The sequence below is a fragment of the Puntigrus tetrazona genome, chromosome 4, assembly GCF_018831695.1.
Source record: "Puntigrus tetrazona isolate hp1 chromosome 4, ASM1883169v1, whole genome shotgun sequence".
NCBI lineage: Eukaryota > Metazoa > Chordata > Actinopteri > Cypriniformes > Cyprinidae > Puntigrus > Puntigrus tetrazona.
In genome coordinates this window covers 20,054,058-20,081,494 of record NC_056702.1, presented here as the reverse complement: position 1 = coordinate 20,081,494, position 27,437 = coordinate 20,054,058, and the positions used below count along the sequence as shown (strand labels likewise).

Genomic DNA, 27,437 nt, shown 5'->3' with positions numbered 1-27,437 from the left:
TACGGCGCAGAACAGTAAAGCACCAGTTTTCAGGTCTGTTCCTGTAGCTCTAGCGGCAATGCGTCGGCAGTGAGCAAGCACCTTTGTCAGGATGGCCGAGCGGTCTAAGGCGCTGCGTTAAGGTCGCAGTCTCCTCTGGAGGCGTGGGTTCGAATCCCACTTCTGACAGGCGGCAGAACAGCAAGGAGCTAGCTTTCGGGACCTTTACTCTGGCTCCAGAGTCAGCTCCGGACAAGCGAGTGTGTCAGGATGGCTGCAATTTGGCTGAAGATTCCCATTGACAGAACCTTTTGCTTCAAAGGCCTGCACAATGAAACCTTAAGAAAACGTCACAAAGACACACGTTGCATGAATTAGTCAGCATTAGTCAGCATGAGTTTCCGAGACATTTTATATAAAAAGATGGCATTGGACTGAATGCAGTGTCTTATACTTGCTGCCTGTTCAGGTAGAACAACGAAGCACTAGCTTTCAGGTCCTTTCCTTTAGTTCTACGACCTCCCATTGACAGAAGATTTCACTTCAAATGCCAGCACACACGTTGCATAAATCACTGCATTAGTTCAGCCGAACCAAAGTCCACAAACAGGATCCTCACATAAGTCCCTGGTCTGTTTAGGTGTTGCAGAACATTATGCATTCCCATATTGACTGCATCATCCACTGACCTGTTTGCTCTGTCCAGTAAGGGTCCTGTAAAGTCCTTCAGATAAGCCAAAACCAGTTTTTCAAATGATTTCATGACCACAGATGTTAGAGCCACGGGTCTGAAATCATTAAGTCCAGTAATTTGGGGTTTCTTTGGGATGGGGATGATGGTGGAGCGTTTGAAGCATGAAGGCACTACACGCAGCTCCAATAATCTGTTGAAAATCTGTGTGAAGACGGGGGCCAGTTGGTCGGCACAGGTTTTCAGACAGGCTGGAGTCACACCGTCTGGGCCTGGTGCCTTTCTTCTTTTGTTCTTCCTGAAGACCTGGCACACGTCATCTTCGCTGAGTTGAAGGGCAGGTGTGGGGGAGAGGGGGATTACAGGAGGTGAGAATGGTTTCTTTTCAATCCTGCAGTAGAACTCGTTCAGGTCGTCTGCCAGTTGTTGATTTGCCACCGTGGTGGGGGACGGATTTCAGGTCTTTTCCCGTTGCTCTAGCGCCAATGCGTCGGCGATGTGACAGCGTGTGTGTCAGGATGGCCGAGCGGTCTAAGGCGCTGCGTTCAGGTCGCAGTCTCCTCTGGAGGCGTGGGTTCGAATCCCACTTCTGACAGGCGGCAAAACCTTTGGCTTCAGTTCTCTTAGACGTTTCCCCAGTAGGCTGGTAACTCTGCTCAGGCTTTTGCTGGAATCACGATTCTGAGACTGACGTGCTGCCTAACTGACCAGGCAGAACAGCAAGGAGCTAGCTTTCGGGACCTTTACTGTGGCTCTAGAGTCAGCTCTGGACATGCCAGTGTGTCAGGATGGCTGTAATTCGGCTGAAGAGAATCACAAAAGATTCCCATTGACGGAACCTTTAGCTTGGGAGGCCAGCACAATGAAACCTTAAGAAAACCTCACAAAGACACACGGTGCATGAATTACTGCATTAGTTCAGCATGAGTTTCCGAGACAACTCATATCAAAGGATGGCACAGGACTGAAAGCAATGTGGATGGATGGGATTCAGCAAACTGATTTGGAACCTGACAACACGCCATGTTGCTGGCCCTCCAGAGGAGCTGTGCACACGGCAGGAAACAGAGAAATCTGCTCTTTCGTCCAAGTGCTCTCAGGTATCAAAAGCAAAAGCACCAAGCTGCCCCGTGTGAGGCTCGAACTCACGACCTTCAGATTATGAGACTGACGCGCTGCCTAACTGCGCCAACGAGGCTGGTGAGCTTACGGCGCAGAACAGTAAAGCACCAGTTTTCAGGTCTGTTCCTGTAGCTCTAGCGGCAATGCGTCGGCAGTGAGCAAGCACCTTTGTCAGGATGGCCGAGCGGTCTAAGGCGCTGCGTTAAGGTCGCAGTCTCCTCTGAGGCGTGGGTTCGAATCCCACTTCTGACAGGCGGCAGAACAGCAAGGAGCTAGCTTTCGGGACCTTTACTCTGGCTCCAGAGTCAGCTCCGGACAAGCGAGTGTGTCAGGATGGCTGCAATTTGGCTGAAGATTCCCATTGACAGAACTTTTGCTTCAAAGGCCTGCACAATGAAACCTTAAGAAAACGTCACAAAGACACACGTTGCATGAATTAGTCAGCATTAGTCAGCATGAGTTTCCGAGACATTTTATATAAAAAGATGGCATTGGACTGAATGCAGTGTCTTATACTTGCTGCCTGTTCAGGTAGAACAACGAAGCACTAGCTTTCAGGTCCTTTCCTTTAGTTCTACGACCTCCCATTGACAGAAGATTTCACTTCAAATGCCAGCACGATGTTCACCTAAATGAAAGCTCACCAGGACACACGTTGCATAAATCACTGCATTAGTTCAGCCGAACCAAAGTCCACAAACAGGATCCTCACATAAGTCCCCTGGTCTGTTTAGGTGTTGCAGAACATTATGCATTCCCATATTGACTGCATCATCCACTGACCTGTTTGCTCTGTCCAGTAAGGGTCCTGTAAAGTCCTTCAGATAAGCCAAAACCAGTTTTTCAAATGATTTCATGACCACAGATGTTAGAGCCACGGGTCTGAAATCATTAAGTCCAGTAATTTGGGGTTTCTTTGGGATGGGGATGATGGTGGAGCGTTTGAAGCATGAAGGCACTACACGCAGCTCCAATAATCTGTTGAAAATCTGTGTGAAGACGGGGGCCAGTTGGTCGGCACAGGTTTTCAGACAGGCTGGAGTCACACCGTCTGGGCCTGGTGCCTTTCTTCTTTTGTTCTTCCTGAAGACCTGGCACACGTCATCTTCGCTGAGTTGAAGGGCAGGTGTGGGGGGAGAGGGGATTACAGGAGGTGAGAATGGTTTCTTTTCAATCCTGCAGTAGAACTCGTTCGTTCAGGTCGTCTGCCAGTTGTTGATTTGCCACCGTGGTGGGGGACGGATTTCAGGTCTTTTCCCGTTGCTCTAGCGCCAATGCGTCGGCGATGTGACAGCGTGTGTGTCAGGATGGTGAGCGGTCTAAGGCGCTGCGTTCAGGTCGCAGTCTCCTCTGGAGGCGTGGGTTCGAATCCCACTTCTGACAGGCGGCAAAACCTTTGGCTTCAGTTCTCTTAGACGTTTCCCCAGTAGGCTGGTAACTCTGCTCAGGCTTTTGCTGGAATCACGATTCTGAGACTGACGTGCTGCCTAACTGACCAGGCAGAACAGCAAGGAGCTAGCTCTGGGACCTTTACTGTGGCTCTAGAGTCAGCTCTGGACATGCCAGTGTGTCAGGATGGCTGTAATTCGGCTGAAGAGAATCACAAAGATTCACATTGACTGACAGGCGGCTTGGGAGGCCAGCACAATGAAACCTTAAGAAAACTCTCACAAAGACACACGGTGCATGAATTACTGCATTAGTTCAGCATGAGTTTCGAGGACCTATCAAAGGATGGCACAGGACTGAAAGCAATGTGGCTGGATGGGATTCAGCAAACTGATTTGGAACCTGACAACACGCCATGTTGCTGGCCCTCCAGAGGAGCAGTGTGTCAGAAATCTGGCTGTCCAAGTGCTCTCAGGTATCAAAAGCAAAAGCACCAAGCTGCCCGTGTGAGGCTCGAACTCACGACCTTCAGATTATGAGACTGACGCGCTGCCTAACTGCGCCAGCGAGGCTGGTGAGCTTACGGCGCAGAACAGTAAAGCACCAGTTTTCAGGTCTGTTCCTGTAGCTCTAAGGCAATGGCTGCAGTGAGCAAGCACCTTTGTGGATGGCCGAGCCTCTAAGAAAAATCCCACTTCTGACAAAGACACAAGGAGCGTTGCATGAATTAGTCAGCATTAGTCAGCATGAGTTTCCATTGAGACATTTTATATAAGAAAAGATGGCATTAGGATTAGAGCATGAGCAGACATTTTATATAAAAAGATGGCATTGGACTGAATGCAGTGTCTTATACTTGCTGCCTGTTCAGGTAGAACAACGAAGCACTAGCTTTCAGGTCCTTTCCTTTAGTTCTACGACCTCCCATTGACAGAAGATTTCACTTCAAATGCCAGCACGATGTTCACCTAAATGAAAGCTCACCAGGACACACGTTGCATAAATCACTGCATTAGTTCAGCCGAACCAAAGTCCACAAACAGGATCCTCACATAAGTCCCTGGTCTGTTTAGGTGTTGCAGAACATTATGCATTCCCATATTGACTGCATCATCCACTGACCTGTTTGCTCTGTCCAGTAAGGGTCCTGTAAAGTCCTTCAGATAAGCCAAAACCAGTTTTTCAAATGATTTCATGACCACAGATGTTAGGAGCCACGGGTCTGAAATCATTAAGTCCAGTAATTTGGGGTTTCTTTGGGATGGGGATGATGGTGGAGCGTTTGAAGCATGAAGGCACTACACGCAGCTCCAATAATCTGTTGAAAATCTGTGTGAAGGCGGGGCCAGTTGGTCGGCACAGGTTTTCAGACAGGCTGGAGTCACACCGTCTGGGCCTGGTGCCTTTCTTCTTTTGTTCTTCCTGAAGACCTGGCACACGTCATCTTCGCTGAGTTGAAGGGCAGGTGTGGGGGAGAGGGGGATTACAGGAGGTGAGAATGGTTTCTTTTCAATCCTGCAGTAGAACTCGTTCAGGTCGTCTGCCAGTTGTTGATTTGCCACCGTGGTGGGGGACGGATTTCAGGTCTTTTCCCGTTGCTCTAGCGCCAATGCGTCGGCGATGTGACAGCGTGTGTGTCAGGATGGCCGAGCGGTCTAAGGCGCTGCGTTCAGGTCGCAGTCTCCTCTGGAGGCGTGGGTTCGAATCCCACTTCTGACAGGCGGCAAAACCTTTGGCTTCAGTTCTCTTAGACGTTTCCCCAGTAGGCTGGTAACTCTGCTCAGGCTTTTGCTGGAATCACGATTCTGAGACTGACGTGCTGCCTAACTGACCAGGCAGAACAGCAAGGAGCTAGCTTTGGGACCTTTACTGTGGCTCTAGAGTCAGCTCTGGACATGCCAGTGTGTCAGGATGGCTGTAATTCGGCTGAAGAGAATCACAAAAGATTCCCATTGACGGAACCTTTAGCTTGGGAGGCCAGCACAATGAAACCTTAAGAAAACCTCACAAAGACACACGGTGCATGAATTACTGCATTAGTTCAGCATGAGTTTCGAGACAACTCATATCAAAGGATGGCACAGGACTGAAAGCAATGTGGATGGATGGGATTCAGCAAACTGATTTGGAACCTGACAACACGCCATGTTGCTGGCCCTCCAGAGGAGCTGTGCACACGGCAGGAAACAGAGAAATCTGCTCTTTCGTCCAAGTGCTCTCAGGTATCAAAAGCAAAAGCACCAAGCTGCCCGTGTGAGGCTCGAACTCACGACCTTCAGATTATGAGAGACTGACGCGCTGCCTAACTGCGCCAACGAGGCTGGTGAGCTTACGGCGCAGAACAGTAAAGCACCAGTTTTCAGGTCTGTTCCTGTAGCTCTAGCGGCAATGCGTCGGCAGTGAGCAAGCACCTTTGTCAGGATGGCCGAGCGGTCTAAGGCGCTGCGTTAAGGTCGCAGTCTCCTCTGGAGGCGTGGGTTCGAATCCCACTTCTGACAGGCGGCAGAACAGCAAGGAGCTAGCTTTCGGGACCTTTACTCTGGCTCCAGAGTCAGCTCCGGACAAGCGAGTGTGTCAGGATGGCTGCAATTTGGCTGAAGATTCCCATTGACAGAACCTTTTGCTTCAAAGGCCTGCACAATGAAACCTTAAGAAAACGTCACAAAGACACACGTTGCATGAATTAGTCAGCATTAGTCAGCATGAGTTTCCGAGACATTTTATATAAAAAGATGGCATTGGACTGAATGCAGTGTCTTATACTTGCTGCCTGTTCAGGTAGAACAACGAAGCACTAGCTTTCAGGTCCTTTCCTTTAGTTCTACGACCTCCCATTGACAGAAGATTTCACTTCAAATGCCAGCACGATGTTCACCTAAATGAAAGCTCACCAGGACACACGTTGCATAAATCACTGCATTAGTTCAGCCGAACCAAAGTCCACAAACAGGATCCTCACATAAGTCCCTGGTCTGTTTAGGTGTTGCAGAACATTATGCATTCCCATATTGACTGCATCATCCACTGACCTGTTTGCTCTGTCCAGTAAGGGTCCTGTAAAGTCCTTCAGATAAGCCAAAACCAGTTTTTCAAATGATTTCATGACCACAGATGTTAGAGCCACGGGTCTGAAATCATTAAGTCCAGTAATTTGGGGTTTCTTTGGGATGGGGATGATGGTGGAGCGTTTGAAGCATGAAGGCACTAACGCAGCTCCAATAATCTGTTGAAAATCTGTGTGAAGACGGGGCCAGTTGGTGGTCGGCACAGGTTTTCAGACAGGCTGGAGTCACACCGTCTGGGCCTGGTGCCTTTCTTCTTTTGTTCTTCCTGAAGACCTGGCACACGTCATCTTCGCTGAGTTGAAGGGCAGGTGTGGGGGGAGAGGGGATTACAGGAGGTGAGAATGGTTTCTTTTCAATCCTGCAGTAGAACTCGTTCAGGTCGTCTGCCAGTTGTTGATTTGCCACCGTGGTGGGGACGGATTTCAGGTCTTTTCCCGTTGCTCTAGCGCCAATGCGTCGGCGATGTGACAGCGTGTGTGTCAGGATGGCCGAGCGGTCTAAGGCGCTGCGTTCAGGTCGCAGTCTCCTCTGGAGGCGTGGGTTCGAATCCCACTTCTGACAGGGCAAAACCTTTGGCTTCAGTTCTCTTAGACGTTTCCCCAGTAGGCTGGTAACTCTGCTCAGGCTTTTGCTGGAATCACGATTCTGAGACTGACGTGCTGCCTAACTGACCAGGCAGAACAGCAAGGAGCTAGCTTCGGGACCTTTACTGTGGCTCTAGAGTCAGCTCTGGACATGCCAGTGTGTCAGGATGGCTGTAATTCGGCTGAAGAGAATCACAAAAGATTCCCATTGACGGAACCTTTAGCTTGGGAGGCCAGCACAATGAAACCTTAAGAAAACCTCACAAAGACACACGGTGCATGAATTACTGCATTAGTTCAGCATGAGTTTCGAGACAACTCATATCAAAGGATGGCACAGGACTGAAAGCAATGTGGATGGATGGGATTCAGCAAACTGATTTGGAACCTGACAACACGCCATGTTGCTGGCCCTCCAGAGGAGCTGTGCACACGGCAGGAAACAGAGAAATCTGCTCTTTCGTCCAAGTGCTCTCAGGTATCAAAAGCAAAAGCACCAAGCTGCCCGTGTGAGGCTCGAACTCACGACCTTCAGATTATGAGACTGACGCGCTGCCTAACTGCGCCAACGAGGCTGGTGAGCTTACGGCGCAGAACAGTAAAGCACCAGTTTTCAGGTCTGTTCCTGTAGCTCTAGCGGCAATGCGTCGGCAGTGAGCAAGCACCTTTGTCAGGATGGCCGAGCGGTCTAAGGCGCTGCGTTAAGGTCGCAGTCTCCTCTGGAGGCGTGGGTTCGAATCCCACTTCTGACAGGCGGCAGAACAGCAAGGAGCTAGCTTTCGGGACCTTTACTCTGGCTCCAGAGTCAGCTCCGGACAAGCGAGTGTGTCAGGATGGCTGCAATTTGGCTGAAGATTCCCATTGACAGAACCTTTGCTTCAAAGGCCTGCACAATGAAACCTTAAGAAAACGTCACAAAGACACACGTTGCATGAATTAGTCAGCATTAGTCAGCATGAGTTTCCGAGACATTTTATATAAAAAGATGGCATTGGACTGAATGCAGTGTCTTATACTTGCTGCCTGTTCAGGTAGAACAACGAAGCACTAGCTTTCAGGTCCTTTCCTTTAGTTCTACGACCTCCCATTGACAGAAGATTTCACTTCAAATGCCAGCACGATGTTCACCTAAATGAAAGCTCACCAGGACACACGTTGCATAAATCACTGCATTAGTTCAGCCGAACCAAAGTCCACAAACAGGATCCTCACATAAGTCCCTGGTCTGTTTAGGTGTTGCAGAACATTATGCATTCCCATATTGACTGCATCATCCACTGACCTGTTTGCTCTGTCCAGTAAGGGTCCTGTAAAGTCCTTCAGATAAGCCAAAACCAGTTTTTCAAATGATTTCATGACCACAGATGTTAGAGCCACGGGTCTGAAATCATTAAGTCCAGTAATTTGGGGTTTCTTTGGGATGGGGATGATGGTGGAGCGTTTGAAGCATGAAGGCACTACACGCAGCTCCAATAATCTGTTGAAAATCTGTGTGAAGACGGGGCCAGTTGGTCGGCACAGGTTTTCAGACAGGCTGGAGTCACACCGTCTGGGCCTGGTGCCTTTCTTCTTTTGTTCTTCCTGAAGACCTGGCACACACGTCATCTTCGCTGAGTTGAAGGGCAGGTGTGGGGGAGAGGGGATTACAGGAGGTGAGAATGGTTTCTTTTCAATCCTGCAGTAGAACTCGTTCAGGTCGTCTGCCAGTTGTTGATTTGCCACCGTGGTGGGGGACGGATTTCAGGTCTTTTCCCGTTGCTCTAGCGCCAATGCGTCGGCGATGTGACAGCGTGTGTGTCAGGATGGCCGAGCGGTCTAAGGCGCTGCGTTCAGGTCGCAGTCTCCTCTGGAGGCGTGGGTTCGAATCCCACTTCTGACAGGCGGCAAAACCTTTGGCTTCAGTTCTCTTAGACGTTTCCCCAGTAGGCTGGTAACTCTGCTCAGGCTTTTGCTGGAATCACGATTCTGAGACTGACGTGCTGCCTAACTGACCAGGCAGAACAGCAAGGAGCTAGCTTTGGGACCTTTACTGTGGCTCTAGAGTCAGCTCTGGACATGCCAGTGTGTCAGGATGGCTGTAATTCGGCTGAAGAGAATCACACAAAGATTCCCATTGACGGAACCTTTAGCTTGGGAGGCCAGCACAATGAAACCTTAAGAAAACCTCACAAAGACACACGGTGCATGAATTACTGCATTAGTTCAGCATGAGTTTCGAGACAACTCATATCAAAGGATGGCACAGGACTGAAAGCAATGTGGATGGATGGGATTCAGCAAACTGATTTGGAACCTGACAACACGCCATGTTGCTGGCCCTCCAGAGGAGCTGTGCACACGGCAGGAAACAGAGAAATCTGCTCTTTCGTCCAAGTGCTCTCAGGTATCAAAAGCAAAAGCACCAAGCTGCCCGTGTGAGGCTCGAACTCACGACCTTCAGATTATGAGACTGACGCGCTGCCTAACTGCGCCAACGAGGCTGGTGAGCTTACGGCGCAGAACAGTAAAGCACCAGTTTTCAGGTCTGTTCCTGTAGCTCTAGCGGCAATGCGTCGGCAGTGAGCAAGCAAGCACCTTTGTCAGGATGGCCGAGCGGTCTAAGGCGCTGCGTTAAGGTCGCAGTCTCCTCTGGAGGCGTGGGTTCGAATCCCACTTCTGACAGGCGGCAGAACAGCAAGGAGCTAGCTTTCGGGACCTTTACTCTGGCTCCAGAGTCAGCTCCGGACAAGCGAGTGTGTCAGGATGGCTGCAATTTGGCTGAAGATTCCCATTGACAGAACCTTTTTGCTTCAAAGGCCTGCACAATGAAACCTTAAGAAAACGTCACAAAGACACACGTTGCATGAATTAGTCAGCATTAGTCAGCATGAGTTTTCGAGACATTTTATATAAAAGATGGCATTGGACTGAATGCAGTGTCTTATACTTGCTGCCTGTTCAGGTAGAACAACGAAGCACTAGCTTTCAGGTCCTTTCCTTTAGTTCTACGACCTCCCATTGACAGAAGATTTCACTTCAAATGCCAGCACGATGTTCACCTAAATGAAAGCTCACCAGGACACACGTTGCATAAATCACTGCATTAGTTCAGCCGAACCAAAGTCCACAAACAGGATCCTCACATAAGTCCCTGGTCTGTTTAGGTGTTGCAGAACATTATGCATTCCCATATTGACTGCATCATCCACTGACCTGTTTGCTCTGTCCAGTAAGGGTCCTGTAAAGTCCTTCAGATAAGCCAAAACCAGTTTTTCAAATGATTTCATGACCACAGATGTTAGAGCCACGGGTCTGAAATCATTAAGTCCAGTAATTTGGGGTTTCTTTGGGATGGGGATGATGGTGGAGCGTTTGAAGCATGAAGGCACTACACGCAGCTCCAATAATCTGTTGAAAATCTGTGTGAAGACGGGGCCAGTTGGTCGGCACAGGTTTTCAGACAGGCTGGAGTCACACCGTCTGGGCCTGGTGCCTTTCTTCTTTTGTTCTTCCTGAAGACCTGGCACACGTCATCTTCGCTGAGTTGAAGGGCAGGTGTGGGGAGAGGGGATTACAGGAGGTGAGAATGGTTTCTTTTCAATTTCAATCCTGCAGTAGAACTCGTTCAGGTCGTCTGCCAGTTGTTGATTTGCCACCGTGGTGGGGACGGATTTCAGGTCTTTTCCCGTTGCTCTAGCGCCAATGCGTCGGCGATGTGACAGCGTGTGTGTCAGGATGGCCGAGCGGTCTAAGGCGCTGCGTTCAGGTCGCAGTCTCCTCTGGAGGCGTGGGTTCGAATCCCACTTCTGACAGGCGGCAAAACCTTTGGCTTCAGTTCTCTTAGACGTTTCCCCAGTAGGCTGGTAACTCTGCTCAGGCTTTTGCTGGAATCACGATTCTGAGACTGACGTGCTGCCTAACTGACCAGGCAGAACAGCAAGGAGCTAGCTTTCGGGACCTTTACTGTGGCTCTAGAGTCAGCTCTGGACATGCCAGTGTGTCAGGATGGCTGTAATTCGGCTGAAGAGAATCACAAAAGATTCCCATTGACGGAACCTTTAGCTTGGGAGGCCAGCACAATGAAACCTTAAGAAAACCTCACAAAGACACACGGTGCATGAATTACTGCATTAGTTCAGCATGAGTTTCGAGACAACTCATATCAAAGGATGGCACAGGACTGAAAGCAATGTGGATGGATGGGATTCAGCAAACTGATTTGGAACCTGACAACACGCCATGTTGCTGGCCCTCCAGAGGAGCTGTGCACACGGCAGGAAACAGAGAAATCTGCTCTTTCGTCCAAGTGCTCTCAGGTATCAAAAGCAAAAGCACCAAGCTGCCCGTGTGAGGCTCGAACTCACGACCTTCAGATTATGAGACTGACGCGCTGCCTAACTGCGCCAACGAGGCTGGTGAGCTTACGGCGCAGAACAGTAAAGCACCAGTTTTCAGGTCTGTTCCTGTAGCTCTAGCGGCAATGCGTCGGCAGTGAGCAAGCACCTTTGTCAGGATGGCCGAGCGGTCTAAGGCGCTGCGTTAAGGTCGCAGTCTCCTCTGGAGGCGTGGGTTCGAATCCCACTTCTGACAGGCGGCAGAACAGCAAGGAGCTAGCTTTCGGGACCTTTACTCTGGCTCCAGAGTCAGCTCCGGACAAGCGAGTGTGTCAGGATGGCTGCAATTTGGCTGAAGATTCCCATTGACAGAACCTTTTGCTTCAAAGGCCTGCACAATGAAACCTTAAGAAAACGTCACAAAGACACACGTTGCATGAATTAGTCAGCATTAGTCAGCATGAGTTTCCGAGACATTTTATATAAAAGATGGCATTGGACTGAATGCAGTGTCTTATACTTGCTGCCTGTTCAGGTAGAACAACGAAGCACTAGCTTTCAGGTCCTTTCCTTTAGTTCTACGACCTCCCATTGACAGAAGATTTCACTTCAAATGCCAGCACGATGTTCACCTAAATGAAAGCTCACCAGGACACACGTTGCATAAATCACTGCATTAGTTCAGCCGAACCAAAGTCCACAAACAGGATCCTCACATAAGTCCCTGGTCTGTTTAGGTGTTGCAGAACATTATGCATTCCCATATTGACTGCATCATCCACTGACCTGTTTGCTCTGTCCAGTAAGGGTCCTGTAAAGTCCTTCAGATAAGCCAAAACCAGTTTTTCAAATGATTTCATGACCACAGATGTTAGAGCCACGGGTCTGAAATCATTAAGTCCAGTAATTTGGGGTTTCTTTGGGATGGGGATGATGGTGGAGCGTTTGAAGCATGAAGGCACTACACGCAGCTCCAATAATCTGTTGAAAATCTGTGTGAAGACGGGGCCAGTTGGTCGGCACAGGTTTTCAGACAGGCTGGAGTCACACCGTCTGGGCCTGGTGCCTTTCTTCTTTTGTTCTTCCTGAAGACCTGGCACACGTCATCTTCGCTGAGTTGAAGGGCAGGTGTGGGAGAGGGGATTACAGGAGGTGAGAATGGTTTCTTTTCAATCCTGCAGTAGAACTCGTTCAGGTCGTCTGCCAGTTGTTGATTTGCCACCGTGGTGGGGACGGATTTCAGGTCTTTTCCCGTTGCTCTAGCGCCAATGCGTCGGCGATGTGACAGCGTGTGTGTCAGGATGGCCGAGCGGTCTAAGGCGCTGCGTTCAGGTCGCAGTCTCCTCTGGAGGCGTGGGTTCGAATCCCACTTCTGACAGGCGGCAAAACCTTTGGCTTCAGTTCTCTTAGACGTTTCCCCAGTAGGCTGGTAACTCTGCTCAGGCTTTTGCTGGAATCACGATTCTGAGACTGACGTGCTGCCTAACTGACCAGGCAGAACAGCAAGGAGCTAGCTTTCGGGACCTTTACTGTGGCTCTAGAGTCAGCTCTGGACATGCCAGTGTGTCAGGATGGCTGTAATTCGGCTGAAGAGAATCACAAAAGATTCCCATTGACGGAACCTTTAGCTTGGGAGGCCAGCACAATGAAACCTTAAGAAAACCTCACAAAGACACACGGTGCATGAATTACTGCATTAGTTCAGCATGAGTTTCGAGACAACTCATATCAAAGGATGGCACAGGACTGAAAGCAATGTGGATGGATGGGATTCAGCAAACTGATTTGGAACCTGACAACACGCCATGTTGCTGGCCCTCCAGAGGAGCTGTGCACACGGCAGGAAACAGAGAAATCTGCTCTTTCGTCCAAGTGCTCTCAGGTATCAAAAGCAAAAGCACCAAGCTGCCCGTGTGAGGCTCGAACTCACGACCTTCAGATTATGAGACTGACGCGCTGCCTAACTGCGCCAACGAGGCTGGTGAGCTTACGGCGCAGAACAGTAAAGCACCAGTTTTCAGGTCTGTTCCTGTAGCTCTAGCGGCATGCGCGTCGGCAGTGAGCAAGCACCTTTGTCAGGATGGCCGAGCGGTCTAAGGCGCTGCGTTAAGGTCGCAGTCTCCTCTGGAGGCGTGGGTTCGAATCCCACTTCTGACAGGCGGCAGAACAGCAAGGAGCTAGCTTTCGGGACCTTTACTCTGGCTCCAGAGTCAGCTCCGGACAAGCGAGTGTGTCAGGATGGCTGCAATTTGGCTGAAGATTCCCATTGACAGAACCTTTTGCTTCAAAGGCCTGCACAATGAAACCTTAAGAAAACGTCACAAAGACACACGTTGCATGAATTAGTCAGCATTAGTCAGCATGAGTTTCCGAGACATTTTATATAAAAAGATGGCATTGGACTGAATGCAGTGTCTTATACTTGCTGCCTGTTCAGGTAGAACAACGAAGCACTAGCTTTCAGGTCCTTTCCTTTAGTTCTACGACCTCCCATTGACAGAAGATTTCACTTCAAATGCCAGCACGATGTTCACCTAAATGAAAGCTCACCAGGACACACGTTGCATAAATCACTGCATTAGTTCAGCCGAACCAAAGTCCACAAACAGGATCCTCACATAAGTCCCTGGTCTGTTTAGGTGTTGCAGAACATTATGCATTCCCATATTGACTGCATCATCCACTGACCTGTTTGCTCTGTCCAGTAAGGGTCCTGTAAAGTCCTTCAGATAAGCCAAAACCAGTTTTTCAAATGATTTTCATGACCACAGATGTTAGAGCCACGGGTCTGAAATCATTAAGTCCAGTAATTTGGGGTTTCTTTGGGATGGGGATGATGGTGGAGCGTTTGAAGCATGAAGGCACTACACGCAGCTCCAATAATCTGTTGAAAATCTGTGTGAAGACGGGGGCCAGTTGGTCGGCACAGGTTTTCAGACAGGCTGGAGTCACACCGTCTGGGCCTGGTGCCTTTCTTCTTTTGTTCTTCCTGAAGACCTGGCACACGTCATCTTCGCTGAGTTGAAGGGCAGGTGTGGGGAGAGGGGATTACAGGAGGTGAGAATGGTTTCTTTTCAATCCTGCAGTAGAACTCGTTCAGGTCGTCTGCCAGTTGTTGATTTGCCACCGTGGTGGGGACGGATTTCAGGTCTTTTCCCGTTGCTCTAGCGCCAATGCGTCGGCGATGTGACAGCGTGTGTGTCAGGATGGCCGAGCGGTCTAAGGCGCTGCGTTCAGGTCGCAGTCTCCTCTGGAGCGTGGGTTCGAATCCCACTTCTGACAGGCGGCAAAACCTTTGGCTTCAGTTCTCTTAGACGTTTCCCCAGTAGGCTGGTAACTCTGCTCAGGCTTTTGCTGGAATCACGATTCTGAGACTGACGTGCTGCCTAACTGACCAGGCAGAACAGCAAGGAGCTAGCTTTCGGGACCTTTACTGTGGCTCTAGAGTCAGCTCTGGACATGCCAGTGTGTCAGGATGGCTGTAATTCGGCTGAAGAGAATCACAAAAGATTCCCATTGACGGAACCTTTAGCTTGGGAGGCCAGCACAATGAAACCTTAAGAAAACCTCACAAAGACACACGGTGCATGAATTACTGCATTAGTTCAGCATGAGTTTCCGAGACAACTCATATCAAAGGATGGCACAGGACTGAAAGCAATGTGGATGGATGGGATTCAGCAAACTGATTTGGAACCTGACAACACGCCATGTTGCTGGCCCTCCAGAGGAGCTGTGCACACGGCAGGAAACAGAGAAATCTGCTCTTTCGTCCAAGTGCTCTCAGGTATCAAAAGCAAAAGCACCAAGCTGCCCGTGTGAGGCTCGAACTCACGACCTTCAGATTATGAGACTGACGCGCTGCCTAACTGCGCCAACGAGGCTGGTGAGCTTACGGCGCAGAACAGTAAAGCACCAGTTTTCAGGTCTGTTCCTGTAGCTCTAGCGGCAATGCGTCGGCAGTGAGCAAGCACCTTTGTCAGGATGGCCGAGCGGTCTAAGGCGCTGCGTTAAGGTCGCAGTCTCCTCTGGAGGCGTGGGTTCGAATCCCACTTCTGACAGGCGGCAGAACAGCAAGGAGCTAGCTTTGGGACCTTTACTCTGGCTCCAGAGTCAGCTCCGGACAAGCGAGTGTGTCAGGATGGCTGCAATTTGGCTGAAGATTCCCATTGACAGAACCTTTTTGCTTCAAAGGCCTGCACAATGAAACCTTAAGAAAACGTCACAAAGACACACGTTGCATGAATTAGTCAGCATTAGTCAGCATGAGTTTCCGAGACATTTTATATAAAAAGATGGCATTGGACTGAATGCAGTGTCTTATACTTGCTGCCTGTTCAGGTAGAACAACGAAGCACTAGCTTTCAGGTCCTTTCCTTTAGTTCTACGACCTCCCATTGACAGAAGATTTCACTTCAAATGCCAGCACGATGTTCACCTAAATGAAAGCTCACCAGGACACACGTTGCATAAATCACTGCATTAGTTCAGCCGAACCAAAGTCCACAAACAGGATCCTCACATAAGTCCCTGGTCTGTTTAGGTGTTGCAGAACATTATGCATTCCCATATTGACTGCATCATCCACTGACCTGTTTGCTCTGTCCAGTAAGGGTCCTGTAAAGTCCTTCAGATAAGCCAAAACCAGTTTTTCAAATGATTTCATGACCACAGATGTTAGAGCCACGGGTCTGAAATCATTAAGTCCAGTAATTTGGGGTTTCTTTGGGATGGGGATGATGGTGGAGCGTTTGAAGCATGAAGGCACTACACGCAGCTCCAATAATCTGTTGAAAATCTGTGTGAAGACGGGGGCCAGTTGGTCGGCACAGGTTTTCAGACAGGCTGGAGTCACACCGTCTGGGCCTGGTGCCTTTCTTCTTTTGTTCTTCCTGAAGACCTGGCACACGTCATCTTCGCTGAGTTGAAGGGCAGGTGTGGGGAGAGGGGATTACAGGAGGTGAGAATGGTTTCTTTTCAATCCTGCAGTAGAACTCGTTCAGGTCGTCTGCCAGTTGTTGATTTGCCACCGTGGTGGGGGACGGATTTCAGGTCTTTTCCCGTTGCTCTAGCGCCAATGCGTCGGCGATGTGACAGCGTGTGTGTCAGGATGGCCGAGCGGTCTAAGGCGCTGCGTTCAGGTCGCAGTCTCCTCTGGAGGCGTGGGTTCGAATCCCACTTCTGACAGGCGGCAAAACCTTTGGCTTCAGTTCTCTTAGACGTTTCCCCAGTAGGCTGGTAACTCTGCTCAGGCTTTTGCTGGAATCACGATTCTGAGACTGACGTGCTGCCTAACTGACCAGGCAGAACAGCAAGGAGCTAGCTTTCGGGACCTTTACTGTGGCTCTAGAGTCAGCTCTGGACATGCCAGTGTGTCAGGATGGCTGTAATTCGGCTGAAGAGAATCACAAAAGATTCCCATTGACGGAACCTTTAGCTTGGGAGGCCAGCACAATGAAACCTTAAGAAAACCTCACAAAGACACACGGTGCATGAATTACTGCATTAGTTCAGCATGAGTTTTCGAGACAACTCATATCAAAGGATGGCACAGGACTGAAAGCAATGTGGATGGATGGGATTCAGCAAACTGATTTGGAACCTGACAACACGCCATGTTGCTGGCCCTCCAGAGGAGCTGTGCACACGGCAGGAAACAGAGAAATCTGCTCTTTCGTCCAAGTGCTCTCAGGTATCAAAAGCAAAAGCACCAAGCTGCCCCGTGTGAGGCTCGAACTCACGACCTTCAGATTATGAGACTGACGCGCTGCCTAACTGCGCCAACGAGGCTGGTGAGCTTACGGCGCAGAACAGTAAAGCACCAGTTTTCAGGTCTGTTCCTGTAGCTCTAGCGGCAATGCGTCGGCAGTGAGCAAGCACCTTTGTCAGGATGGCCGAGCGGTCTAAGGCGCTGCGTTAAGGTCGCAGTCTCCTCTGGAGGCGTGGGTTCGAATCCCACTTCTGACAGGCGGCAGAACAGCAAGGAGCTAGTTCTTTGGGACCTTTACTCTGGCTCCAGAGTCAGCTCCGGACAAGCGAGTGTGTCAGGATGGCTGCAATTTGGCTGAAGATTCCCATTGACAGAACCTTTTGCTTCAAAGGCCTGCACAATGAAACCTTAAGAAAACGTCACAAAGACACACGTTGCATGAATTAGTCAGCATTAGTCAGCATGAGTTTCCGAGACATTTTATATAAAAAAAAAGATGGCATTGGACTGAATGCAGTGTCTTATACTTGCTGCCTGTTCAGGTAGAACAACGAAGCACTAGCTTTCAGGTCCTTTCCTTTAGTTCTACGACCTCCCATTGACAGAAGATTTCACTTCAAATGCCAGCACGATGTTCACCTAAATGAAAGCTCACCAGGACACACGTTGCATAAATCACTGCATTAGTTCAGCCGAACCAAAGTCCACAAACAGGATCCTCACATAAGTCCCTGGTCTGTTTAGGTGTTGCAGAACATTATGCATTCCCATATTGACTGCATCATCCACTGACCTGTTTGCTCTGTCCAGTAAGGGTCCTGTAAAGTCCTTCAGATAAGCCAAAACCAGTTTTTCAAATGATTTCATGACCACAGATGTTAGAGCCACGGGTCTGAAATCATTAAGTCCAGTAATTTGGGGTTTCTTTGGGATGGGGATGATGGTGGAGCGTTTGAAGCATGAAGGCACTACACGCAGCTCAATAATCTGTTGAAAATCTGTGTGAAGACGGGGGCCAGTTGGTCGGCACAGGTTTTCAGACAGGCTGGAGTCACACCGTCTGGGCCTGGTGCCTTTCTTCTTTTGTTCTTCCTGAAGACCTGGCACACGTCATCTTCGCTGAGTTGAAGGGCAGGTGTGGGGAGAGGGGATTACAGGAGGTGAGAATGGTTTCTTTTCAATCCTGCAGTAGAACTCGTTCAGGTCGTCTGCCAGTTGTTGATTTGCCACCGTGGTGGGGACGGATTTCAGGTCTTTTCCCGTTGCTCTAGCGCCAATGCGTCGGCGATGTGACAGCGTGTGTGTCAGGATGGCCGAGCGGTCTAAGGCGCTGCGTTCAGGTCGCAGTCTCCTCTGGAGGCGTGGGTTCGAATCCCACTTCTGACAGGCGGCAAAACCTTTGGCTTCAGTTCTCTTAGACGTTTCCCCAGTAGGCTGGTAACTCTGCTCAGGCTTTTGCTGGAATCACGATTCTGAGACTGACGTGCTGCCTAACTGACCAGGCAGAACAGCAAGGAGCTAGCTTTCGGGACCTTTACTGTGGCTCTAGAGTCAGCTCTGGACATGCCAGTGTGTCAGGATGGCTGTAATTCGGCTGAAGAGAATCACAAAAGATTCCCATTGACGGAACCTTTAGCTTGGGAGGCCAGCACAATGAAACCTTAAGAAAACCTCACAAAGACACACGGTGCATGAATTACTGCATTAGTTCAGCATGAGTTTCGAGACAACTCATATCAAAGGATGGCACAGGACTGAAAGCAATGTGGATGGATGGGATTCAGCAAACTGATTTGGAACCTGACAACACGCCATGTTGCTGGCCCTCCAGAGGAGCTGTGCACACGGCAGGAAACAGAGAAATCTGCTCTTTCGTCCAAGTGCTCTCAGGTATCAAAAGCAAAAGCACCAAGCTGCCCCGTGTGAGGCTCGAACTCACGACCTTCAGATTATGAGACTGACGCGCTGCCTAACTGCGCCAACGAGGCTGGTGAGCTTACGGCGCAGAACAGTAAAGCACCAGTTTTCAGGTCTGTTCCTGTAGCTCCCTAGCGGCAATGCGTCGGCAGTGAGCAAGCACCTTTGTCAGGATGGCCGAGCGGTCTAAGGCGCTGCGTTAAGGTCGCAGTCTCCTCTGGAGGCGTGGGTTCGAATCCCACTTCTGACAGGCGGCAGAACAGCAAGGAGCTAGCTTTCGGGACCTTTACTCTGGCTCCAGAGTCAGCTCCGGACAAGCGAGTGTGTCAGGATGGCTGCAATTTGGCTGAAGATTCCCATTGACAGAACCTTTTGCTTCAAAGGCCTGCACAATGAAACCTTAAGAAAACGTCACAAAGACACACGTTGCATGAATTAGTCAGCATTAGTCAGCATGAGTTTCGAGACATTTTATATAAAAAGATGGCATTGGACTGAATGCAGTGTCTTATACTTGCTGCCTGTTCAGGTAGAACAACGAAGCACTAGCTTTCAGGTCCTTTCCTTTAGTTCTACGACCTCCCATTGACAGAAGATTTCACTTCAAATGCCAGCACGATGTTCACCTAAATGAAAGCTCACCAGGACACACGTTGCATAAATCACTGCATTAGTTCAGCCGAACCAAAGTCCACAAACAGGATCCTCACATAAGTCCCTGGTCTGTTTAGGTGTTGCAGAACATTATGCATTCCCATATTGACTGCATCATCCACTGACCTGTTTGCTCTGTCCAGTAAGGGTCCTGTAAAGTCCTTCAGATAAGCCAAAACCAGTTTTTCAAATGATTTCATGACCACAGATGTTAGAGCCACGGGTCTGAAATCATTAAGTCCAGTAATTTGGGGTTTCTTTGGGATGGGGATGATGGTGGAGCGTTTGAAGCATGAAGGCACAACACGCAGCTCCAATAATCTGTTGAAAATCTGTGTGAAGACGGGGCCAGTTGGTCGGCACAGGTTTTCAGACAGGCTGGAGTCACACCGTCTGGGCCTGGTGCCTTTCTTCTTTTGTTCTTCCTGAAGACCTGGCACACGTCATCTTCGCTGAGTTGAAGGGCAGGTGTGGGGAGAGGGGATTACAGGAGGTGAGAATGGTTTCTTTTCAATCCTGCAGTAGAACTCGTTCAGGTCGTCTGCCAGTTGTTGATTTGCCACCGTGGTGGGGGGACGGATTTCAGGTCTTTTCCCGTTGCTCTAGCGCCAATGCGTCGGCGATGTGACAGCGTGTGTGTCAGGATGGCCGAGCGGTCTAAGGCGCTGCGTTCAGGTCGCAGTCTCCTCTGGAGGCGGGTTCGAATCCCACTTCTGACAGGCGGCAAAACCTTTGGCTTCAGTTCTCTTAGACGTTTCCCCAGTAGGCTGGTAACTCTGCTCAGGCTTTTGCTGGAATCACGATTCTGAGACTGACGTGGCAGAACAGCAAAGAGCTAGCTTTCGGGACCTGTACTGTGGCTCTAGAGTCAGCTCTGGACATGCCAGTGTGTCAGGATGGCTGTAATTCGGCTGAAGAGAATCACAAAAGATTCCCATTGACGGAACCTTTAGCTTGGGAGGCCAGCACAATGAAACCTTAAGAAAACCTCACAAAGACACACGGTGCATGAATTACTGCATTAGTTCAGCATGAGTTTCGAGACAACTCATATCAAAGGATGGCACAGGACTGAAAGCAATGTGGATGGATGGGATTCAGCAAACTGATTTGGAACCTGACAACACGCCATGTTGCTGGCCCTCCAGAGGAGCTGTACACACGGCAGGAAACAGAGAAATCTGCTCTTTCGTCCAAGTGCTGTCAGGTATCAAAAGCAAAAGCACCAAGCTGCCCTGTGTGAGGCTCAAACTCACGACTTTCAGATTATGAGACTGACGCGCTGCCTAAGTGTGCCAACGAGGCTGGCAGCCTGATGGCGCAGAACAGTAAAGCACCAGTTTTCAGGTCTGTTCCTGTAGTTCTAGCGGCAATGCGTCGGCAGTGAGCAAGCACCTTTGTCAGGATGGCCGAGCGGTCTAAGGCGCTGTGTTAAGGTCGCAGTCTCCTCTGGAGGCGTGGGTTCGAATCCCACTTCTGACAGGCGGCAGAACAGCAAGGAGCTAGCTTTCGGGACCTTTACTCTGGCTCTACAGTCAGCTCCGGACAAGCGAGCGTGTCAGGATGGCTGCAATTTGGCTGAAGGTGCACAAAACATTCCCATTGACAGAACCTTTTGCTTCAAAGGCCTGCACAATGAAACCTTAAGAAAACGTCACAAAGACACATGTTGCATGAATTAGCCAGCATTAGTCAGGATGAGTTTCCGAGACATTTTATATAAAAAGATGGCATTGGACTGAATGCAGTGTCTTATACTTGCTGCCTGTTCAGGTAGAACAACGAAGCACTAGCTTTCAGGTCCTTTCCTTTAGTTCTACGACCTCCCATTGACAGAAGAGTTCACTTCAAATGCCAGCACGATGTTAACCTAAATGAAAGCTCACCAGGTCACACGTTACATAAATCACTGCATTAGTTCAGCCGAACATATATTATATTATATTATTGCAGGTGCTCACCAAGACCGGGGTTCGAATCCTGTTAAAGACAACATTATCTAATACTGTTATCAGATTATCTAATAATTTTAATTAAACAAATGAATGTTCATGGTATTAAAATGTGAAAAACAGATACTGCACTCCAATGAGATCACCTGGTATAAAAACAATAAACAAACCGGGATTAAATACAATTTCTTTTTACATATTGGATACATAAGGCATGTGTAGTAGTTCATATAGTGTAATAATGTAAAAACATAGAGCTCATAGGGGAGGGAAAAAAGGCCATAAATCTATAACTGCGTAGGCAAAAAATACAATGCAATTGAATACAATGATGACAGACATACAAGAGAGACATACAAATAAACATTACTCAAAATCTTGATGAGCATATTTGTTACTTACATGTAAATGACTTTTATAACCAAGTAAAAGTTATTTAAGTTATTTCTAAAAATAACTATTACCTTGAAATAATAAAGGTTTCACAGCAAAATGACGTGAAGTGTGAGCTGAAGGTAGACGTTTGTACAACAAGAAAATAAATTGATTATGTTGTTAATTTAGATTTTTGAAATACAGATAGACTTTATAGGCCTAAATATAAAATATTGTTTTAAAATAAATTCTCTTACCAGTGAAACATGCAGGGGGACAAAACATGGGAACCACTTTCCTGCCAAATGGCTTTTCATAATTGCTATTTACACAGTAAACAAGTTCTCCTGCGTAGCTGCGTAAAGCTGGTGGCTCTGATGACAAGGAAGCAGCACCCTGATCCTGGTTCCATCTGTGTAGACCCTCCAGCAAATAAATCTGAAACACAACAGTTTTAGGGAGCGTTAAATAAACACACAAAGAAAATCCTTTCTTGGTCCAGGAAAGGAACACCCAGGGAGTCTCCCGTTGCTGCTCAGGAGTTCTGTAAGCAGTCGTTCAAGGAAAACAATGGTAGTTTTCTCTCCACAGGTCCTCCTCCAGCAATGTAAAGCCAGCTTCTCCCTGGTCAGATGCAGTGCAGGCCAACCCTGGGACCTCAACAGCTCTCTCTTCAAATATGCATGCTAATAGCTATGAAATGAAGATGGGGTACAGCTGATGAGCATCAGTTGTACACCCCAAGGCAATCCTATTAAAATGCCAGATATCCAACCATATCACCAGATCTAGCCAGCCTGCTGGTATCTTTCAAGAAACCATCTAACCATCTACAAGAAACCAGTCCTGCTCCTTCGTGGGCTGTCAACACACTTATGCACCTGACCAAATTCATTGCCAACAGAAGTAAGCCAGAGTCCTGTTCCCTAGCTGTTCCCACTAGCTTCTTGGTGATCTGTAATAAGAAATTCTATGAAGTTACACTGTAAATGTAATCAATCATCACACCATGTAAAATACAGATGCAGGCAACAACAGCATTCAGAAACCAAAATCCACAAATAATCTTTTTAGTGGAATCCACCTTCAAGAGCCATAGGTTGATGTTATCCTTGCATGGATTTCATCCAGCCTTGATGTCTTTGCTGTAAACAGTGAGCAGGCACTTGCAGCTTGGCACCACAGTAGGCTCTGGGGGCTCCTGGAATGTAACTGGAATCACCCTGGGTTGATTGAGGAAGTCAACACATTGGGTGGTGTACCAGGCCAGACAATGAAGTTACTGCTCGCTGTGGTTTTCACGCAGCTGTTTAATTACCCATGTGGGGGTAAAACTATTTCAGTAAAAAAAAATATATATTTGCAACATTAGTGTTACCTTTGGAGTGTGAAACCTCCAAGCAAGGTTGTCTGGCCACAAGACTGCATTGGACATTTATCAATCTATAAGCATAATAACAAATGTAATGCACAATACAAGTGGGTCCCTTAACAGAGCATAAATAATTCACAAAATTCATACATTAATTCATTCCTTGGTTAATTTCAAGGACATGAGTCACAATTTCTACATAACTCTGCAAACAACTGGCAACAATATCCCAGATTCTCCATCTTCAGGAGAAAGAGCTGGATCAGCTTGCTAGATTTTTGGCCATGACATTCGGGTCCATAGAGACGATTACCGGTCTCTGGATGCAACTAGAGAAATTGCAAAAATCTCAAAGCTGCTACTCGCGATGGAAAAAGGAAATCGAAGATTCCAAGAAAAAAACTCTTGGCAAAATTGAGATTGAAGGTATGTGCATAGTTTTATATTATAATCAGAGGTTGCATTCGACTTTAACTTATTTGATTTTAATGTTTTTTTTCCTGCCCATTTTTAAATTTTTGATAATAAACCTGCAATACGAGAATTTGAAGAATTTGAATAGATTCTCATTTTTATTAACCAATACAGACGCTGCACTATAAATACGAATAAGCCGTATTTTTAGTGCTCCTACCATTCAATAAATCGCAATGGGCTAAGCTTTCTGCGTTGTTACTTTTAATCGTCATAAAACAGTCTCAGATTTCTGGACGTTGCACATTCTGTCGTGATAGATTGCTGTAGGCCCCTCAGTTCATCGAGTGAACCGGCAGCACACGTGAACTGATCATCTCTCTTTAGTGCATCTCGGATTTATTTCGTTTCGACGGATCAATGACAAAATGTTTGGTTAATGCAACTGCTGATTATATGATATATATATATATATATATATATATATATATATATATATATATATATATATATATGTATATAGGATCTATGTGTGTACTCAATGCATGTCTACAAATATGTTTTTCTATAGATGAAATTGATCTGGAATTAGAGGAGGAAAAAATAAGTGGTGAAGATGAAGCATCAGTTCCTCTTCAGGAACTCGAGCTGTGTCACAAATGCTTTGGGAACACCTTCAGCATGAGCCGCTCTGAACCACATGTGAAATCTGTCCAATGGAGGGAGCGACGTCATGGATGAGATGACGTCACCGACCAGAAAGTATAAAGTCATGCTCTGACAGTTCAGTCACGCTCTGTTCAGTAAGCGCTCTATTATGATTGTCTGTCTATTTTAAATATATATATATATATATATATATATATATATATATATATATATATATATATATATATCATTTCAACTGATAAGACATGGCTGATGAGGGGCTTAAACGAGGTCGTCGACAGGTACCAGGAGGCCCGTAAACAGGCGGCGGCGTTCCAAAATTTCCTCCCGCGTCGATCTCAGGGGGCATCGGGACGAGAGATGCCTGCACCGCGTCGCCTCTCGTTCCCCCCCTAAGAAACAGCAGGGGGTGAAGTGGCGCTCTGGGCCGTGGACTTCCAGGTCCAAAGATCTGAGGGTCTTTCTGGACAGGAAGCCCTCGGCCAAGAAGCCCTGATGTGAGTGGGGACTCCTGGGGAGGGTCAGGTTATGCCTTGTCATTTGGCACCCATTCCTCCTCAGGGCCCTCAGAGAGTAACTCCGCTGTCTCTGCCCTCGTGCCAGAGCGCAGAGCCTACAAGCACGTCTCCCCAGCCAGATTCACCCGAGGGTTAAACCATGCTAATGCACTTCCTCTAATGCCAACATAGTTTTCTAGTCTATCCAAGAGAATGTTGTGATCGATAGTATCGAATGCTGCGCTAAGATCTAATAGCACTAATAACGAGATAAAACCACGATCAGATGATAGAAGCAGGTCATTAGTAACTCTAATGAGAGCAGTCTCAGTACTATGGTACGGTCTAAAACCTGATTGGAAATCCTCACAGACACCATTTTTTTCTAAAAAGGAATAAAGTTGTGAGGATACTACCTTTTCTAGTATCTTTGACAGAAAAGGGAGATTAGAGATTAGTCTTTGGGATCAAGATGTGGTTTCTTAATAAGAGGCTTAACTACAGCCAGTTTGAAGGTTTTGGGAACATATCCTAATGACAATGATGAATTAATAATGTTCAAAATAGGATCTATGACTTCTGGAAGCAAATCTTTTAATAGTTTAGATGGAACAGGGTCTAACATACATGTTGCTGGTTTAGATGATTTAACAAGTTTGTACAAGTCTTCTTCTCCTATAATAGAGAAAGAGTGTAATTTTTCCTCAGGGGTTCTAAAGCTCACTATCTGATGTGAAACTGTAGTTGACGGCTGCATAGTTACAATTTTATCTCTGATGGTATCAATCTTAGAAGTAAAGAAATTCATGAACTCATTGCAGCTATACTCTTGGGGAATATTAGCACCTGTTGACATTTATTTTTTGTTAATTTAGTTACTGTACTGAATAAATACCGGGGGTTGTGTTTGTTTTCTTCTAAAAAGGATGAAAAATAATCATATCTTGCCATTTTTAATGCTTTTCTGTATGACAGCATACTCTCCCGCCAGGCAATACGAAATACTTCTATTTTAGTTTTTCTCCACCTGCGCTCCATTTTCCGGGCTGCTCTCTTTAGGGTGCGTGTGTTGTCATTATACCATGGAGTCAGATTGTTTTCTTTTATCTTTTTTAAGTGCAAAGGAGCAACTGTATCTAAAGTGCTAGAAAAAAGAGAGTGCATAGTTTCTGTTATATCATCAAGTTTTTACGTCGTATTGGATGAGCTAAGGAATTGAGATAAGTCAGGAAGGTTATTTAAAAAGCTTTTGTGGTGGAAGTGATGGTTCTACCATACTTGTAATAAGGTGCAGAGTTTACAGGTTTAACTATACAGAGTTCACACAAAGACTAGATAGTGATCTGAAATGTCATCACTTTGCTGCAGTACTTCAACCATTTTAACATCCATTCCATGTGACAGTATTAGATCTAGAGTATGATTTTGACAATGAGTAGGTCCAGAGACGTGTTGTCTAACCCCAACGGAGTTCAAAATGTCTAAGAAAGCTGATCCTAATGAGTCTTTTTCATTATCAACATGGATATTAAAATCAATTAAGACTTTATCTGCGGCCAGTACTAACTCAGTTAGAAAATCAGCAAATTCTTTGATGAAATCTGTGCTGTGCCCTGGTGGCCTGTATACAGTAGCCAGTACAAACATGACAGAAGATTTATCACTAGCACATGATTCTGTAGATAATGTTATATGCAGCACCAAAACTTCAAATGAGTTATACTTAAAGCCTGCCCTCTGAGAAGTACTAAGAATATTATTATAAATTGTAGCAACACCTCCCCCTCTACCTTTTAAACGTGGCTCATTTTTATAGAAATAATTTTGGGGGGTAGATTCATTTAGCGTAATATAATCATCTGGTTTTAGCCAGGTTTCTGTCAAACAAAGCAAATCTAGCTTCTGATCTTTGATCAAATCATATACATAAGCGCCTTAGCGCCTTAGTTTAAATCATATCTATCTGACCGCTATCAGTTTGTAGCACTAAATGAGAAGGTATCATATCGCTCAAAAGTGAAATATGGAGTTCCTCAAGGCTCAGTGCTAGGACCTTTACTTTTCAACCTGTACATGTTATCTCTGGGAGATATTATCAGGAGACATGGTGTTAGCTTTCACTGCTATGCTGATGATACTCAGCTCTATATTTCAGCGCAGCCTGGTGATTCACACCAAATTGAGAATCTAAAAGAATGCATAGTCGATATAAAAACTGGATGATGAGTAACTTCCTAATGCTAAATTCTGAAAAAAAACAGAGGTACTAATAATTGGACCTAAAAACCCACATATAATAATCCAGAACACAGTCTATCACTTGATGGCTGCTCTGTTAAGTCTTCATCATCAGTTAGGAACCTAGGTGTGCTGTTTGACAGCAATCTTTCCTTCGAAAATCATGTTTCTAGCATCTGTAAAACGGCGTTTTTCCATCTTAAAAATATATCTAAATTACGACCTATGCTTTCAACCTCTAATGCAGAAATATTAATTAATGCGTTTATGACCTTGAGGTTAGATTATTGTAATGCTTTATTGGGTGGTTGTTCTGCACGCTTGATAAACAAACTTCAACTAGTCCAAAACGCAGCAGCCAGAGTCCTTACTAGAACTAGGAAGTATGATCATATTAGCCCGGTTCTGTCAACACTGCACTGGCTCCCTATCAAACATCGGATAGATTTTAAAATCTTATTAATTACCTATAAAGCCCTGAATGGTTTAGCTCCTC

The 27,437-nt window shown here is 47.1% G+C and overlaps 32 non-coding genes across 32 annotated transcripts; 22 read left to right on the top strand and 10 right to left on the bottom strand.

The window, feature by feature from the left end:
- Positions 1-85: 85 nt before the first annotated feature.
- On the top strand, positions 86-168 carry trnal-aag. The gene has a single exon. It is a non-coding gene; the product is annotated as a tRNA-Leu (tRNA).
- A 1,014-nt stretch (positions 169-1,182) lies between these two features.
- Positions 1,183-1,265, top strand: trnal-cag. Its single transcript has one exon. It is a non-coding gene; the product is annotated as a tRNA-Leu (tRNA).
- A 529-nt stretch (positions 1,266-1,794) lies between these two features.
- Positions 1,795-1,868, bottom strand: trnam-cau. The gene has a single exon. It is a non-coding gene; the product is annotated as a tRNA-Met (tRNA).
- A 94-nt stretch (positions 1,869-1,962) lies between these two features.
- Positions 1,963-2,044, top strand: trnal-aag. Its single transcript has one exon. It is a non-coding gene; the product is annotated as a tRNA-Leu (tRNA).
- A 1,049-nt stretch (positions 2,045-3,093) lies between these two features.
- On the top strand, positions 3,094-3,175 carry trnal-cag. Its single transcript has one exon. It is a non-coding gene; the product is annotated as a tRNA-Leu (tRNA).
- Positions 3,176-3,677: 502 nt separating this feature from the next.
- Positions 3,678-3,753, bottom strand: trnam-cau. The gene has a single exon. It is a non-coding gene; the product is annotated as a tRNA-Met (tRNA).
- Positions 3,754-4,817: 1,064 nt separating this feature from the next.
- trnal-cag lies at positions 4,818-4,900 on the top strand. The gene has a single exon. It is a non-coding gene; the product is annotated as a tRNA-Leu (tRNA).
- A 524-nt stretch (positions 4,901-5,424) lies between these two features.
- On the bottom strand, positions 5,425-5,502 carry trnae-cuc. Its single transcript has one exon. It is a non-coding gene; the product is annotated as a tRNA-Glu (tRNA).
- A 94-nt stretch (positions 5,503-5,596) lies between these two features.
- Positions 5,597-5,679, top strand: trnal-aag. Its single transcript has one exon. It is a non-coding gene; the product is annotated as a tRNA-Leu (tRNA).
- Positions 5,680-6,724: 1,045 nt separating this feature from the next.
- trnal-cag lies at positions 6,725-6,807 on the top strand. The gene has a single exon. It is a non-coding gene; the product is annotated as a tRNA-Leu (tRNA).
- Positions 6,808-7,329: 522 nt separating this feature from the next.
- On the bottom strand, positions 7,330-7,405 carry trnam-cau. Its single transcript has one exon. It is a non-coding gene; the product is annotated as a tRNA-Met (tRNA).
- Positions 7,406-7,499: 94 nt separating this feature from the next.
- On the top strand, positions 7,500-7,582 carry trnal-aag. The gene has a single exon. It is a non-coding gene; the product is annotated as a tRNA-Leu (tRNA).
- Positions 7,583-8,626: 1,044 nt separating this feature from the next.
- Positions 8,627-8,709, top strand: trnal-cag. Its single transcript has one exon. It is a non-coding gene; the product is annotated as a tRNA-Leu (tRNA).
- Positions 8,710-9,234: 525 nt separating this feature from the next.
- trnam-cau lies at positions 9,235-9,310 on the bottom strand. The gene has a single exon. It is a non-coding gene; the product is annotated as a tRNA-Met (tRNA).
- Positions 9,311-9,408: 98 nt separating this feature from the next.
- On the top strand, positions 9,409-9,491 carry trnal-aag. Its single transcript has one exon. It is a non-coding gene; the product is annotated as a tRNA-Leu (tRNA).
- A 1,047-nt stretch (positions 9,492-10,538) lies between these two features.
- trnal-cag lies at positions 10,539-10,621 on the top strand. Its single transcript has one exon. It is a non-coding gene; the product is annotated as a tRNA-Leu (tRNA).
- A 525-nt stretch (positions 10,622-11,146) lies between these two features.
- trnam-cau lies at positions 11,147-11,222 on the bottom strand. Its single transcript has one exon. It is a non-coding gene; the product is annotated as a tRNA-Met (tRNA).
- A 94-nt stretch (positions 11,223-11,316) lies between these two features.
- trnal-aag lies at positions 11,317-11,399 on the top strand. The gene has a single exon. It is a non-coding gene; the product is annotated as a tRNA-Leu (tRNA).
- Positions 11,400-12,438: 1,039 nt separating this feature from the next.
- Positions 12,439-12,521, top strand: trnal-cag. The gene has a single exon. It is a non-coding gene; the product is annotated as a tRNA-Leu (tRNA).
- Positions 12,522-13,046: 525 nt separating this feature from the next.
- Positions 13,047-13,122, bottom strand: trnam-cau. The gene has a single exon. It is a non-coding gene; the product is annotated as a tRNA-Met (tRNA).
- A 95-nt stretch (positions 13,123-13,217) lies between these two features.
- trnal-aag lies at positions 13,218-13,300 on the top strand. Its single transcript has one exon. It is a non-coding gene; the product is annotated as a tRNA-Leu (tRNA).
- A 1,043-nt stretch (positions 13,301-14,343) lies between these two features.
- Positions 14,344-14,425, top strand: trnal-cag. Its single transcript has one exon. It is a non-coding gene; the product is annotated as a tRNA-Leu (tRNA).
- A 526-nt stretch (positions 14,426-14,951) lies between these two features.
- On the bottom strand, positions 14,952-15,027 carry trnam-cau. The gene has a single exon. It is a non-coding gene; the product is annotated as a tRNA-Met (tRNA).
- A 94-nt stretch (positions 15,028-15,121) lies between these two features.
- On the top strand, positions 15,122-15,204 carry trnal-aag. The gene has a single exon. It is a non-coding gene; the product is annotated as a tRNA-Leu (tRNA).
- Positions 15,205-16,247: 1,043 nt separating this feature from the next.
- Positions 16,248-16,330, top strand: trnal-cag. Its single transcript has one exon. It is a non-coding gene; the product is annotated as a tRNA-Leu (tRNA).
- Positions 16,331-16,859: 529 nt separating this feature from the next.
- trnam-cau lies at positions 16,860-16,933 on the bottom strand. Its single transcript has one exon. It is a non-coding gene; the product is annotated as a tRNA-Met (tRNA).
- A 94-nt stretch (positions 16,934-17,027) lies between these two features.
- trnal-aag lies at positions 17,028-17,110 on the top strand. The gene has a single exon. It is a non-coding gene; the product is annotated as a tRNA-Leu (tRNA).
- Positions 17,111-18,156: 1,046 nt separating this feature from the next.
- Positions 18,157-18,239, top strand: trnal-cag. Its single transcript has one exon. It is a non-coding gene; the product is annotated as a tRNA-Leu (tRNA).
- Positions 18,240-18,767: 528 nt separating this feature from the next.
- On the bottom strand, positions 18,768-18,841 carry trnam-cau. The gene has a single exon. It is a non-coding gene; the product is annotated as a tRNA-Met (tRNA).
- A 96-nt stretch (positions 18,842-18,937) lies between these two features.
- On the top strand, positions 18,938-19,020 carry trnal-aag. The gene has a single exon. It is a non-coding gene; the product is annotated as a tRNA-Leu (tRNA).
- Positions 19,021-20,062: 1,042 nt separating this feature from the next.
- On the top strand, positions 20,063-20,143 carry trnal-cag. Its single transcript has one exon. It is a non-coding gene; the product is annotated as a tRNA-Leu (tRNA).
- A 680-nt stretch (positions 20,144-20,823) lies between these two features.
- trnal-aag lies at positions 20,824-20,906 on the top strand. The gene has a single exon. It is a non-coding gene; the product is annotated as a tRNA-Leu (tRNA).
- The last annotated feature ends 6,531 nt before the right edge of the window (positions 20,907-27,437 follow it).